Consider the following 16,713-nt stretch of genomic DNA (forward strand, 5'->3'; position numbering starts at 1 on the left):
CACAGCCTCATTTATAGCTTGTGTGTTTATAGTTCAAGATACAACAGCACCTGAAATTTATTTTCTTTGTATTAAATTGGAGGAACATGCCAATTAAAAGGGGCTGCATATGTATTTCCTCTTACAAAGCAGTTAATTGATAAGCTATTAATTAATAAGTAAGCTGCAAGCTGCATTTCCTAATACAGAAAGGCAATGGACATCTAAGGGCAACATACTACATTAGAAATAATTTAAGGAAGAGTATGATAGATATTTGGAAGCAAAATGATGCATTGTACGGTTTAATTGTAAACTACAGTAAGATCTTTAATCTAAATAGCCTTTGGGATACTCCCTGGTCCTGATGTGTCCTAGGGTTTTATTTACTTAACCAACTGCAGAGCACCAGAATTCATTTTCTAAGAAACCTTAATTTATTAAGTGTACCTACAGTGTAACTGCAAAATGCTCCCCTGCTGTGCTCTGCGGCTTCATGACCCCTTTACTTTTCCCTTCTCTTAAACTATTCGAGTGTTGGCGTCTTAGGCTCGGAGTCCTGCAAGGGACGTATGGAAAGAGCACAGATGCTGCTCTGAAGGCAGACTCGGGCTGGGCAGTTGTTAGGAGGATGCGGAGGGATAGCGGATATTACGGTGTGGTGAGGGAGAGGCCCTCCCCTGCATTGCAGACTCCAGAATACCTTGCCTTCATGGCCAACACTAGGTGACTCGCTCATCGACACGGGAGCCTGTCCTTTCAGTGAAATACACCTACAGCTTCAGGTAACCAAGAGCAGTTGAAACAATATTGTGCCTGTGCATACGTGTGTGTGTGTGCACACATGTTCGTGCACACATGCTTACGTATGTGCAGGCGCCCTATGTCCAATAGACCGTGTATTTTCATAGACATGTACAGATGTCTGAGGAACATAGTCACATATATAAGCCTGTGATTTAAAATATCATGTCTTAGTATCCTTTAGAGATTTATTTATTTCTTACTATAAGGTAAGATATTTGGGGATAAATTTAATTAAGAAAATTGAACTTACTGCTAACACAGATAAGCTAACACAGAGAAACTTGTTAACTGTGTGTCCATGTGTATGTACGCACATATATTCATTTGTACTTATTTTAAAAAGTGTATTTTGGAAGTATTTTAAAATAATAGTACATTGTATACTCAAACCCTTGAAAATAGTGCAATGGAGGTCATGATTCGACCTAAACATACCAATTTTCTGTGCATTTTATTCTGCTTGCTTTTCTTTAGAGAAATGCTTTGTCCTTTATAAAATGGACACATTCCCATTGCGCTCTAGTTCCTTCTAGGACCATTTTGGAGTCTTTCTTTACTCTATAGTGACCACATAACTTGAAGAACTGTCCCTTATCTGTGTCGGGTTGTCTGGGGAGCTCAGGATCAGTGTCTGAGACACAGGAGAATACATGCTCCCATTTTTTTTTCCACCGACTGTAAATGATTCCTATTCTTTGCTCCACAGAACATCCGATGTGCTGCCCAATCAGCTGAAAAAGCTGCACAGACGTCATTAGTTGTGTGTGTGTGTGTGTGTGTGTGTGTGTGTGAGAGAGAGAGAGAGAGAGAGAGAGAGGGAAGGAGGGAGGTGGGAGGGAGGGAGAGAGAAGCCTGCAGCTGCTTTGCCGCGTGCCGAGTGGAGTCTCCATTAGGGCAGCTCTATTGATTTTGATTCACACTGCAGCAACAGGGCTGGAGTGCAGGGGAAAAAAGACCACATCTCGGAGAGAAGAATTACTGAAGGCAAAAATAAGTACACACGCACACGCGCGTGCGCCACGCATCTGTTACCCAAAGGAATCAAGAAGGAAAATTAAGACAGCAAAATTGAAAGATCGTTAGTAACTTAGGAAAAAAAATATATATAGAAAAAATAAAGTATAATGAATTCAGGAAAACCCTTGGTTCTGATTTTTAAGCCATTTTTTATGAGAGATGATAACGTTCTAATTTCCAGACTGCCATTAAAAAAAAGCTAGAAAAATTTGACAGAGGTACTGAAAAATATACCTTATTTGAGGGTAATATTAAAGCTATGCCTGAGAATTTTGAGAAAAAAATTCAGAGATTTATTTTTATTAGATTTGTTAGATTATTGCATAGTCAGCCAGCTCTCCTTTTCTTATTTTGGATGCTTTGTGTTGCATAATATCTGGGATACAGTAGCAGGTTGGTTGCAAATGTTTGAAACAGAAATAGGTTGCATTTCAGAGTCCAACTGTGAGCCTGTGAAGCAGCCAGCGTTCTCTCAAGGTCTGTTGCCTCGGATTCAGTTAGAAATTATTGTATCTAGGTGTAAAATGGTGACTTGGTCTTTCAGGCGGCTTGAGTTTATAACTGGCCCTTTTACCCTGAGACTTATCAACCACCTCCCTCCCCAAAGAATGACAGAGGTGAGTTCAGTTTTACAGTAATGGTGTTGTCAGGCAGGCAGTCTGCATGTGAGCAGCAGAAAATGAGAAGAACCGAACGATCCCTTCCCATCCCCCACTCCCGGCCACACACACACACTCACACCCACCCACCCACATGCACACACATACTCCAGCACCAGTCGGTTAAGGGGAAAAAGGGCGATACCTTTTTAAAAAACGAAAGGCAGTAAGCCATTATTAGCAAGAGCTATATTGAGCATGCTTGCCAGACAGGCAGCAAAGCCGAGCTCCAGTTCCGCCCAGACATGTGCCTTGCCATTTTCATTTTAATCAGCCTGCTCAGGATGGCTGCTGATTCATTTTGCAGGATGTCCCCCTGGGAGCCAAGGTGGAAGCCTGAGGCGAGCTGCTACTGCATCAGGGCAGCACAGAACATCAGACAGGGAGAGTGGGGGAGACGAGGAGGCAGGAGATTCCACACGCCACACTCCAGATTTCAATATGGCTATTTAAAAATCCTTTCCGAAACTAAGACCACTACAGAAAATATAATGAAACAAAAACAAAGAAAAAATATGTCACATTGTGATTTCATTATCAAACGACCCCCCTCCAATGAAACACACACACACACACACACACACGCACGCACACGCACGCGTACGTGCATTTCCACAGAATGCCTTGAAATTCTAGTTTTCTTCATGGTCACTGTAAACTACAGTGTGTGTACATATATATACACACACACATACACCTGGTAACTAGCTGGGGTGGTGTACCTGATTTAGCTGGAGACTTTGATTTGTGGGATTGACAACCTTATTATGCAGTGAGCTTATTATTGATATTATTCTGCTCTCGGTTGCCATGGCCACCTTGTGAGAGACATTCAATTTTCTCTCTTCCATCATCATTATCTATGAGGCCATCTGTTGTGGAAAATGAATTCAGCCTCATTTGCATGACTGATAAGCAATTTTTTTTTTTATCTATTTAACAGAAGGTCATATGCCGGGGATTTGGAGCTCGTGAAAAAAAAATGTGGAGAAAAAAAAGCATATCGAGAGCATGAGTGGGAGTGTGTGCATCAGGGGACGCATGTGGAAGTGAAACAGATCCCTCAGGCCCGCGAGCCGATCGCGCTGCATTTGTCAGTCCTGCCCGGGCGACATTTTTTCCCTAAGCTACTGCACACTAAGCAGAGAGAGAGCTTTCCTCGCAGCCTCCTTGAAGCCCCCTGATTTTTTTTACTCATTGTTGGTGGGTGTATTTTATTTTATGTCTTATTCCCTGGACTATGGGTTATGGTGTCAATATTCACTGAAGACAAAAAGCAACCTTTTCTGCATCTCGGTGGTAGGCATATTCCTCATCCTCCTTTCAGACTTGTGGTGGAAAGGGTTTTCTTTTCTTCTGGTGTCTGTTGAGCCGGCACGGTTAACAGCACTGAGTTGGTCTTTAACGGGGGAGCGGTTGTGGTCATGTTGTGAGGTATGTGATCTTCGTTAGGTTAGTTCTGTGCACTTGGTGGGCAGCGAATGTTTTACCCGAGTCCGAGAGCTGCTGCTGCAGTGTCTATTGTTTGCTCCTTTTAAAAGTTATTTTTACAGCGTGGCTGGGAGCTGAAATGTTCCTGGCCAAGAGAGTTTGTAATCCACAGAAGTCTCTCTTTACAGCAAAATGGGTTTAAGATGCATGCCTTAACTGTGATGTTGTTTATTTAAAAAACTTGCTGCATGGACAATACTTGAATGATTTGCCGGAACTGAAACAAAAACTTCCCAGAGACTTTACTGGGTTCCTTTCCATTACAAATAAAGCAGAGCATTGTTACAAAGGCTGTTAAAACATTAGATATTCTTGATGTAATGTTACATTTGCCTAGTGGTAAGAAAGTTGACTTACATTGTCTAAACTGAGAAACTCAAAGATTTTTAACTATAACCTAAACGTCTGAAGTTCATAGTGATGAAACATTATTTTAGTTGTAACAGAAATATGTCTTCTAATGCAACTTAAGTTAATAAACTAGAAGCTCAAACTGCAAACTTTAGTTTCAAGATAGACATGAATAAGGAAATAAATTTGTAGGCAAATATTCATATGATAGTTATTCAAAATATAGAGCACTGCTTTTGTATTTAGTATTAGATTAGTCGTGACAATTTCTTGTGCCACTAAAACCATACTACATAATCAGTAGAATTTTTAAGTTATTTACTTTGAGTCAACATATTTTTTATAAGAGCTTTTATGTTTAAGTGTATTTAACTGAACAAAATTAACTTCATAGACAAAAGCACCCTACCACCACCCTTATAGGCATATTATTCTAATTGTTCAACTTCATAAAAGTTATGCAGTTTTTTAAATGATAAATAGAACATGTCTCCCTGCAGATAAAAATGTGATCACTTTTAAAAAAATGTGTTTTGTAAAATATCCCTTTAGGAAAAACAGTACCATTGCATTCCTGTAAGTTTTCACCTCCTCTGAACTTTGAATACAAAGTGTTGATTGTATATCATACACACTACTAAGTGACACGTTCTAGGAAAAAGGAAGTTTATTTTTTTCTAATTGACCTGAAGGGAAGCGTATGATTCTATGATCTCAAGCACAATAGGTTAATTGGTTGAAATTCTCCTTAAGGTTGCACTGTAGTTACATATTTTCTTCATTAAGGACAATAGACAGTTGCTGATGTGTTTGTATAATAGTTTTTTTACTTGATGGCACTTTTTAAAAATTCCTGCCATGGTATCACAGACTACTCATAAGCAAAGCAGCTGTTATGTAATCCTTCCTTTTTAAATCAGCCATTTTTTAAAATATTTTAGCTTGAGTATTACAGAAATGATTTCATTTTAAATATTAATTTCACACTTAGAAAGTTCAAAACAATAAAAGCCTGATAGTTTGTGAAGATTATTTAAAGTGACATCACTTTTCTCAGAGGACTATAGTTGAGGCATGGGAGCATGATACCTGGATCTATATTATAATATGAAGGAGTATGCTGCTGCCTTTTGATCAGTACATGTGGTCTTCAGATTTGTAAAGCAAAATTGTCAACTTCTGAGAAAACTAGGTGGTAGCATAGTTGATCCCCTCCCCAAAAAAAGTTAATTACCAATCTTGGTTGGATTCTTCCTTGCCTCCCTGACATTTGACTGCCGCTAATTCACTGATTAATCTCATTAATGTGATTATAGTGGGATTTGGAGCTGGCTGCCATTGTTCTGTAGACAGTGCTATTCAGCCCGAGCACTTGCCACCTCATTCAGTTTTGCTGTGATTTTTCAAAGGCTGTTTGAGTGAGCTATTGTGAGCAAGGGTTCTCTCCCTTTCCCTTTCAGCACCGGGAGCTGTCCGCTGCTGATAGCAATTACCTTCAGCAGTGACTGACTTCCTGCTAGTTTACTGGCAATGTAAAAATGGCTCACTTTCATCACCTTAATGATTGTGCTCGCTGAGGTAGAAGCAAGAGCAGCCTTTATGGTCACAATTGGGTGTTTTGGAGATGGTGGCAGAGAAGAGATGCAATCTCTGTATTTTATTTTGCACATAAAAATTTTACCCTACTACTTTCCAACTTACCAAATATATGATTTCATTAAAATTACTTGCATATGTACAATTGTGAACTGAAAAAAATGTAAACACTAGGTAGACATGTTTTTCAAATGAAAAACCTTTTTTGATGGAAATTTATGCAATTACTGATAAAATTTATTTTTGAAATGATGAGCCAGGATTATCAAGATGAACCAGTAAGGAAAAAAGTATACATGAAACATAAATTTCAACTTCTCTTGAGTTAGACTTGCATCCTACAGCAAAACTTAGGCTCATTTCATAAATGTTGTTAGAAGCTGAGATCAAAGTTGAAGGCCCAAAAATCTGTAACCATGTATGCGTGGTGTACCAAAATTCCTAAAGGAATGTGATCACATAATTTCCTTTTGGATTGTAAAATTGAACTCGCGTGATTTTAGGAAAATGTGGTGGGCATTTTCAGAAAAGGGGCCTCTTCAGTGTCTGGCTTTCATTGTTCCTGTTGTGTTTTTCACCTAGCTTATTTATTTATGTTTTTTCTGTCTTGAAAATATTCATATTTCATACTTTACTACTGAATATGCCTGATGTTTTTTGTCTGTTTTCTATGCCAATTTTCAATAGATTAGGGAAAAGAAAGAAGTTATTTTGCAACTTCAAGGCTTTTTAAAGTTTTTCTATTTGTTAAAACTATACTTAAAATTTAGAGTTAACAATCTATTTGTTGATTTGCTCTTAGAAATATTTCACATGTGTGATTAAAAAATCCAAACCAGGTTTCTGTGAAAAATTTAGTTTGTTGCCTAAATAATATTTTCAAAGTCACATGGGTAAACCAGATTTCCAGCTCTACCTGTAGGGTAATCAGATTTGCGGGAGAGGCATTGTTTCAGGAAACATAGTGCATCACCTAAAATACTTTGTTTACTTAGTATATATTTTGATGGCTGCATTTTTAACTTCAAACAACTTAATATTTTAGTTATTCTTAAATATTTTATATTAATAAGCCACTCAGTGGAATAAGAGGGACTAGTGAGACACTTTTCGGTGCAGACCACCCTGCTCTGACACTGAAGTGTGGCCTGTCGGGCTGTCCGCTTGAGTTCAGGGCTACAATTCCAACCAATAACCAGGTTTTCAGGCCCATCTACTACTTAGCCATGAAGTCGGCCTTGATAAGACTCACCAGAAGTCTGTCCAGGAAGCAAATGAATGGCTGATTCAGAATGAAAGATCTTTAGTTTTGATAAATTCTTATAACCCAATTACTTCTTATTATAATTTGATTGCAATAGTATTATGCACTTTCTTATGTTCAACTTTTTTTAAAAAGCCATTTACACAAATGTCTTCTTTTTGTTTTCTTTGAAAATATGTATAGCATTCCTCAGGAAGGAGTAATAGAGGCTAAACTTGAATGAAACTTGCAAATGATTAACATATTTTTCAGCAAGCTAAGTTTCCTCATAGTATATTCTTTGCCACAACACTGTACCTGACATTGATCTACGTTTATTCCAAATTAAACCAAAGAGAAAAGATATTACAAACTTAAGATTGTATGTGTGTATAAATTTTTTTAAATTTTATTTTGAAGTGGCAGGGATAAATCACATCCAAAATCATGTGTGGCTGATATAAAAAAAAAGATATTTTAAGTTGGCATACACAACAAATTAGAAATAATGCCTATAATGGCTATAACTTGTACAAGAAATAATACTAAATACTTTTGTAGTAAATTATTGTATGATTTTCCTGATATCAGATTATTTTAAGGTAGCAGCTATACATTTTCCATCAGTAGGCTGTATTTCAGTGCAACATGGTTTCAGTTTGGAGTATGCTTTGTGTCCTGTCTTCTCTCTCTCCCTCTCTCTCTCTCCCTCTCCTCCCTCTCTCCCTGCTTCTCCCTCTCCCTCCCTCCCCCCTCCCTCTCCCTTCCTCTGCTCTCTCTTTAACTCTGTTCCTGTTTGTCTGTTTTTGCTTCCCTCTCTTCTCTCCCTGTCTCTTTCACACCTGCATTGTTCAAGCATACACAATGATTTTTCTATGCCTGTTTTCACAATGAAACTGTTTTAAGCTTTGACATCATAATGAGTCCTCAGGGTATCTGTAGAAGTAATCAGAGATGGCAGAGAAAATGTAAGCCAGGTGTTATAAAACTAGAAAGAACGCATAAATGCTTATTTATTATGTGAGGAAATACTCATAAGCATTGCTGTATCTGGCTGTTCTGTTAGAAAATTTTTCCTAAAATGTATCTCTTTAAAAAAAAATCCCTTTTCCCCACGTGGTGATTATTGGAAAAGTTGGGAGGGGGAGGAAAATATTTTAGTCTAAGTGTAAGGGGTGTTGTGCTGTGAGAAGACGAACGGTACAGGGTATTCTCCTAAAGCGTTTCTCCCTCTCAGACTGCAGTGATTTCCAGCAGGGCTGGATGGGAAAGGAGCTGTAGGTTCTGTAGTAGCCAGCATGCCTGGTCTCAGCACGTCAGGCAAGAGGCTTGGGATTTAGAGGAATCTCCTATGAAAGCTAGAATGAGGTGTTCTCGGTAACTTCGGACTTTGGTGCCGTCCCCCCACGGAAACCACAGTCAGCATCGTGTTCTGTGGAAAGCCTGCAGTGGTTTATCACTGGTGGTGGTTCTGCCCTAGACTCTCCCTCTACACAGTGAGCTGACAGTGACGGCGCTGGAGGGCACGGGCGGATGGAGTGGGGATGTATAGGGGAAAGCGATCAACACGTGCCATGGGCTCTCCACAGCAGAAATAGCCCTGCATGTGTGGAGAAATAGAGTGCGGAACAGGATTTTGCTCCATGGCCACCAACTCTTCTGCAAAAAGGTACCTCTTTCTTTCTATTTAAAGGTTGCCTATGATTTATCTGGTTGTTGCAACTTCCAGCCCTTTGGAATTATTTCACCTGATCTCTTAACTACTTGAGCAAATAGTTGTTTCCTTGTCTACCTGACGATCTTCAGCTCTTACGTGATGACAAATTCTAACACTTCCTAAAATTGCATGGTTTGTGTGCAAAGGAGCCAACAATGGACTCTTTCTCCAAGATAGCTAGTCCTCCAGGATCCTGGCATTGTGGGCAGGCCCCCCGTATACCTGCATGCTGCTGGAGTTGTTGTGAACCAGAAGTCTGTGTCTGCAAGGCTAGTGTCCAGGGGGAGGAGTGGGAGGTGCTAAGTAGCCTTTGTGATTTAATGTGCACTTTCATAGTGGTGAGTGTTACAACAGAGGTTTGCAGGGAGTGCGGTGGTAGAGTCGCGGCTGGACTAAAGCTTTTATTGCTTGACTCAAGAAGCCATCTATAAAATCAGCACTTTTTTTTAAACGGGAAAATGCTAATGAAAGTCATATGTCTATGTTGCTTTTTGTATTTTTGAAATCTTATTTGGTCTTGCCTTTTCAGATAGAACTTTCCCAGATATTTTTTTTCCTTCAAACAAGACCGAAAGACTGATGATGTGTTAACTTTCTTGGAGAAATAGTTGTATGTCTTTTGTTTCAAGAGAGTGATAAGAAAGCTGCCACTGGAGCAGAGCTTAGTGTGGCCGGCAACCCCGGAGAGGTTTAGGAGTCAGTCCCACTTAACCCTCCTGTAACTGTTCTCCCATTTAAGCGCCAGGGCCCGATTCGGAACCTCTGTTTGTTTTGTTTTCATGCTAAGCAGTAGTACCATGTAAAACACTGTAGGTGCAGCTGACTTTGTGAGATTTCTTTAGCCACAGAATGAATTTGCCATAATATCCATGATGGTGGGGGGTATTTTTAGATCGACTGCCTAAGCCGGTAACTGTTCCTGGCCTGACTCTGGTATTTAGAGTTCTCATCTATTACATTGAATACGGCACTGCACATGATACACATTCTGCTCTAGAGATTTAGGGGCCTGTGGGTACAATGTAGGAAGCATACAGCATGCATCCCCAATCTTGTCTGACTGTGTTGCAAGCTTAATAAACAGGAAGGTTAGAAATTCCTGGTTTAATCCACAGCTATCCCTTGGAAAATATCTAGCTCAACGCTGAAGTTCCCTCCTGTACTAGGATTTGGGAAAATGGATATGTTTTGTAGTGCTTAGAGGATGCAGCCTGCCACAGGGTAAGTCAGCGGCGAGCTGGTGCTGCTCTGCAGCCATGGCCTCCCCGGGAGCCACTGCCTGATGCCTAGCTCTGCTGCCGAGGCTCGGCTCCCTCCACCAGGCAGCGCGGCCTGCATGACAGCCTGGCCGGCGTTTAGTGGTGTCAACTTATTAATTTCCATCTTCGACTTCAGGCCTGTTAGTTTCCTGTCTGAAAGCATTATTACTTTTGTCCATGTGGCAAAATAATTAGCATACAGATGAGCAGTGGCCCGGCATCTGAGCGCCGGTGGAGAGAAGATGTGCAGTGGAAAGTTGATTGGATGAATGCGGAACAAATGGTGGGCGTTGGGGAGCATTAGAAGAGTTCTGGAGTCCTGGATCAGGGTGCGGGATTTTCTGGGTGAGTCCCCAAGATGGAAGGGAGGGTGGCCGCTGAGGGGACGGCTGCTCATCAGATGCCGGCCTAGCCCAAGCAGCCAGGGGGCCTGCAGCCGAGGACCATGCATCTGGACCACTTTGTTTTGCGTGCCTCAGGTTTCTCTTTGATGCTCCCTGCAGGTAAATATGTACTGTCCTCCTTGTTGTTGCCAGAGCGGTGGCTCCGCTTCCCAAAGTGGAGCAAAGTTCAACTCCTCCTGGTCAGCAACAAAAGAACAGTCCTTTGCTGCTGGTTTGGGGTAGTGTCTTCCTGTGCCTGTGTCTGCAAGTGAAAATTCCCCGTGTAGAGATGACTGCTTTCAGATATTTTCAGCAGCCATGATTCAAGGTGTTTAATTAATGTTTTCTGGAACAGTGTATCCAGACCAGGAAAATTAGCTAACGCTGTTTCAGTTTAAGCTCGGACATCATTCGTTTTGCCTGGTATATATTTTTCCTAGCTGGAAGAGGATTTTTGCCTAATTTAACCAGCAACTTACAGGAGGTTGTGGAAATCGAACTCAAGTTTGTATTGATTCTGTGGAACCCACAGATAGGAAATAGAAAAATTAGCCCAGCCTCTGATACTTTCTGTTCTTTTTGGGAAAAAAAAATGGAAACTGGTTTTACAAACCAGTCTCCTGAGTTGGGAGATAAGTATTAGCCTGCTGGAATCCCAGTTCTGACAACATTTCTTATATAATTCTCCAACTGTAATACTGCAATAGGGGTGTTTTAGTATCTAGTTAGATACACTTCCTTCTCCAGGAATTCTCCGATAAATAGTTCTCTCTTGTTTTCGTAATTTTTACTCTCCTTAAAAGGTAAGCTTTTCATTTTAACTGACCTAATTATTTCGTGTTTCTAAGGTGGAACTCAAGTAGGAATTACTATCCTTGAAGTGCTTTTTGGCAGTTTCTTAAATATAGCAAATCACTTAAGGATTTTATTTTGCTTTTATTTTTAGGCTTTCTTCTTTTTCCTCTTTTCTTTTTTCTTTTCTTTTCTTTTCTTTCTTTTCTTTCTTTCTTTTTTTTTTTTTTTTAAGAGTTGCTTTCCTTGAGCTGTTTGCCTTAGACAATGACAGCAACCATTTGATAGAAAATGCAAGTTTTTGGAGGGTCATTTCTTCTGTTTAAAAAAAAAAAAACCTATGCCTTTCCCCAAAAGAAAAAAAAAGGAAAAAAACTCTCTAACAGAGAACCTAAACCTCAAACACAAGGTGTCCAAAAACATTAACCCTTTGTGGGAAGCCCCTGACATTTGGCTTTGGTCATTTTCCCCCTTGTGCTGCAAGTTTCTGAATACTCACACTGAGCTCTTTATTTTTTTGCATAATAGATGAATTCTCTATTTTTATATCAATGCATATATATATATATACACACACACATACTCTTTTAATTTTATTTTTCATTTTGCTAGTAACAGTTTAGTTTTTTATTTAACTCAACAGTATTAAAAACCAAATTGTTCTCAGATTCATGAACTCTTATCTAGAGAAAAGAAATATTTCTATTATTTTTCCATGCTGTATTTAGCTTTAGCATTGAGCCAAGCTTTCTCTGATTAAAATAACTCCTTTTAGTTTGGTGATGGGTTATAACTTTCTTGGGGCAAAATATGAGTCTTAGTTTTTACTCTTGGTGTGTCCATTTACAAACAGAAGGGAGCACTGGAGTGTCACCTCCCGGTCTTCCTTTGTGCCTGGCTGCCCCTCAGAGGTGTAGTCCAGCTTCTTTTTAAGGGCCAAAATTATGTCATATGAGTTTCCACTTGACAGACTCACTTTATATCACTATCTGTCACTATCTGTCACTATCTGTCTCAGGCACTGTGGACTTGGGAAGGACTTGCCTTCAAAGACAATGAAAGAATGAAGTCCCGTAGCTAGAAATACAGTGGTGCACACCCGCCTGGGAGTGTGATTTCTAAGGGAGTCTCCCTCCCTCCCTTCCCTCCCTCCCTTCCTTTCTTCCTTCCCTCCCTCCTTCCCTTCCTTGTGCCCTTTCTTCATTCTTTTCTTTTCTTTTCTTTTCCTTTCTTTTCTTTTTCCTTCCTTCCTTCCTTCCTTCCTTCCTTCCTTCCTTCCTTCCTTCCTTTTTTTCCTTCCTCTCCTTCTTTCTTATTTTTTCGGTTTACCTCTAAGGTTGAAGATAAACTTTGGAAAGAAAAGCAGGTTTCATAGCAAATTTTGAAAGCAGTCAATGAGATGCCAAAATATTAGCCGGAAATCAGGGCCTCTTTGCCTCAGTGGGGAAGAGGGGCTGGCATACAGACAGCCTTCTACCTTGTGGGGTCTGTTCTGTGCCATGGGTGCCCCCAAGGGCCAGTCTCTGCCAAGGGCTCCTGTGGATTGTGAATGAAGACGGGTGTAAATATTTTTCTTTCAAGAGGTTATTTGGCCTTATTTCTTTAAAATTTTGTACTAGGATGTATTTTTGCACTCCCCGGAGTATTCAGTTAATCTCTTCAAAAGGTTTTTCGAGTGAGGGTGTATATGTGTTTTTCAAACGCCAGTGAAAGTGTTGTGTGTAAGCTGACAATATTTTAGCCATTGGATTAATATGTGTACTGTGTACCTGCTTTGGATATATTTGTGTACTCGTTCATAGAGCTGAAAGGGACTTTATGGCTCAGTGTTACATACTGCCTGCTTTTTTACTAAAGTCTGACTGCTTTAGACTCAAATTGCTTTAGAGAAAATGTCCTTAAGATTATTGAACATTTGCTTGAGATATTTTCAGGTTTGGAATGTCCGGCGTAGATCTCTAAATCAAACAACTCATGAATCAGTAATTTATGGGGAGGGGGCTCTTTTTAGTCAATTGACAAAGATGTCCATTCTCGGATCTGTAGTGGCAGACACTGTTCTGGGTAGATCTTTTAGGTAGATTCTCAGCCTAGACTCATAGTGTATTTTAATGGCACTCAACAAAATGGTTTTTTAAGTCAGGATTACCTCTGGACTCCAGGGCCTACTGCATCTCTCAACCCTGAAAGGGACGGATAGTTCTTAGAGACTGACCTTAAATTTGGCCCAGTACCCCCCCACCCGGGTACATGTATGCCTCTAGCCTGTGCCGTCTGAGCAGAAGCTGAGAGTGCAGAGTATTGTCGCCATGAAACAATGCTAGCCAGACTGGCTGTGGAAATAATCGAGTCTGCAGGGCACCCCATAGAGAGCCATCCAATCAAGTCTGCTCTGGAGCTGTCTGCTAGATTGTGAACATTCAGAAATCAATGCTGCATCTGCTAGTGGACCCTCTGGTTCACTGAAACTCCCACCTGCCTAATGCATCTGGGCAAGAGCTTTTCGGGAACCAGTTTCCTTCAGGATAAATTTAATACGTCTTGAGGGCCAGGCACCAGCAAATTGATTCTATCTCTGCACCAGGAAAACTCATAAACATCTGTAGGAACACAGATTTTCAACAACCCCCGGATTAGGGGATGCGATTTTGTGAAATATCCCAAGCCTACTCCTTTCATACCTCATGCCAGCATGGCATTTTTTAATTAGGAAGTTGATTAAAAAGGGCACGGTAGACCACGGATGTATGGTCCTTTGGCATCCGTCCAGCTGTTTGTTGTCTGGGTCGTGGAAAGTACTGCTCATCACCAGTTGCAGGAAAGAGGGGGAAATCATTATAAGCCTGAGGGATGGGAAGATGAAATTGTCCTGATGTATGTGCTAATGGCAGTTGGTTGTAGCTTTATCCATATAAGCCTTTTTCGCAGACAGACTTGCTGGCTTCCTTTATGAAACAGTGATCATTTGTACTTTGGACACATATAGCAACTGGATGTATTACACTGAGGAATTCAGTGGTTCTGATGGTATGATAGGTCATAATTATTTGTGTTTTCTAAATTCACATTTATGTTTGACCTCATAGCCTGTAGTTGGAAGTGAACAGTGAGAGTTGCCAGAGAGGGCTGTGCTGTTTATCTTCAAGAGTAACTGCTTTTTTTCTTTATTCTTCTCTTTTCTTTTTTCTAAGGGAAATTCCTTTCTTCACTGGCTTTTTTTTGGGGGGGGTGGGGCTTGAATATATTATCAGAAGAATAAAATTTTATGCCTAATTATAGTGCTCCTGTGGCCAGTGTGGTATGACTAAGTTGCATGGTACAGATTTAACCCTATCCATCCCTCAGGCTGTATGGGCACTTTCCTAAGCCCACACATACCAATGAAGTTAGAAAGAGGCACCCACCAGTGAGCTCTGACTAACTGCTGACACTGAGACCACTCGTGTCTAGGGCTGATATTAATTCAGGGTTCACGGTCAGGGGCCCACGTCTTCCCCCCGGAGGGGGATTTCCACTGCGGGGGTAATGACTCTTTCTTTTGTTCTCTTTCTCTTGGACCCTACTTGCAGATTTGTTAATTAGGTTTAGATTCTGCATTTTAGAAGAGTTTAGTTAACAGTCTAGCTGGAGTCAGTAACAGTGATGGGCAGCCCAGGGGCTCCCCTCACCATCTTCCCCTGGAAGAAAAAACATCAAAGTCAGTGTTGAAAAATTGCAGGCATGGCTCCTTCAGTTCAGCTGCTCCTTCCTTCTTAGCATATTGACTGAACACTTCATGCAACATGCGTGCACTGGGCACATATTATGTCAAAAGAGTCAAAAGAGATGGAACAGACAGCTAAACTTCTGACCCACAGTGATTCAGAGTGTGTGTGTGCGTGTGTGTATAAATTTTAGTGAATGTATATTCATGTACAATCTATAAAATAAATATATGTAACATGGCTAATGTTTTATATATTATATTATACATGTACAACATATATGTTATGTTACATCTAACGTACATAATATATATTTATAGATTATATACAAATATATACTTATTTTAAATATAAATATATATTTCCGATAAAGGGTAATCTCAAATTCTTCCAGATCTACTTTTTCTTGACTGCATTTTGAAATAGATTAAGCCACTTTTCTGACTTCATAATAAGAGTAGGGTAAATATTGATGTCCCTTTCTTAGATGATTAATACTTCAGGGATCGGGGTGATCATTCTGAAAATTAGCTCTCAGTTACATAGCATCATATAATCCCTATTTCTCTACTTAATTAAATATATGATTTGAGTTTTTCACATTATAAAATTTGAGCTAAAAATCCCAACTTTGTGAGGTTCTGCATGCTTGCCTCTCATTCACCACAGTTTCTGTCTTTACGTTAGCCGTCCATTATGGTATGCAGTTACAGTTGAAGCAAGTCTTTGCTTACCTGGGAATGTGTGAAACAGTAAACAAAATGCTATTTTGAGGAAGCAGTGTTGGCAAATGTCAGGTGTCTGTTTTGCAATTTCGGAACATCTCAAAGCTGTTGATCCCAGAGATCAACAACAGAACGTTCGAGTACAGCGTGGTTAAGCCCTGGATTAATGACTGAGGGCCAACGTCCCAAACAAACAGGAAGAGCCCTTGGTCCTGCTCGCTCCCCTCTGGCTTCCTCTGACATCAGCGGTCGGCCCCATGCGGACAGCAAACCAGGCGGTGGCTTGGTCATCCACGGGCTCACCACTGGCTGAAGAGGCATCAGAAGGAGGAGAGGACAGTGCAGATTGGAAACTGCTCATGCATTTGTGGCCAGTCAGATGACTGTCCGCCACATTTCACTGAGTCAGACCTGACTGAACATACCTGTCTCTTCAGAATTCAGAATCTTGTGATTCAGTCCCGTGAAAGAAAAGTCAGACTAGAATTAGTGTTTTATATTCCCTTGGAGTCTGGAAATTTAAGTAGCTCAGTCATCAAAAAGCTGCATGTCTTCGCTTAAAAACGGAAGTTTGAGATGACATGAAGTGGGAGGTGCCAGTTGGTGCTGGACGCTTGTGTATAACAGGAAAGAAAATCTTAGTAGTTTGCTCAGGCACATTTCCGACTAATTTATTACTTGTTCTTTGGTTAACATGGCACATTTGGTCGTGAATTAATACTTGGAATTTTCCACAGGATTTGTGTTATAAAACTCTCAGTACATTTGCAGTTCTTTTCATAGTCCCAAGAATACGAGTAGAGGTAGTTTTACTGCCCATTTCTTTTTAAGCTAATATGCTGTTACTGGGGGTTTTGTTAGATCAAAAACAATCCTTTTCCCTAAGAGACCCACANGCGTGAATTAATACTTGGAATTTTCCACAGGATTTGTGTTATAAAACTCTCAGTATATTTGCAGTTCTTTTCATAGTCCCAAGAATAAGAGTAG

At 40.3% G+C, this 16,713-nt stretch overlaps 1 protein-coding gene across 1 annotated transcript in view; it reads left to right on the plus strand.

Moving 5' to 3' along the window:
* Positions 1 to 3,450: 3,450 nt before the first annotated feature.
* The window catches only part of MYT1L (myelin transcription factor 1 like), a 435,752-nt gene continuing 422,489 nt past the window's right edge, over positions 3,451 to 16,713 (plus strand). Inside the window, exon 1 of the mRNA XM_034659976.1 lies at positions 3,451 to 3,665. The gene's annotated coding sequence lies outside the window, so the exon portion shown is untranslated. The remainder of the gene's footprint in view (positions 3,666 to 16,713) is intronic.

The sequence above is a fragment of the Ailuropoda melanoleuca genome, chromosome 4, assembly GCF_002007445.2.
Source record: "Ailuropoda melanoleuca isolate Jingjing chromosome 4, ASM200744v2, whole genome shotgun sequence".
NCBI lineage: Eukaryota > Metazoa > Chordata > Mammalia > Carnivora > Ursidae > Ailuropoda > Ailuropoda melanoleuca.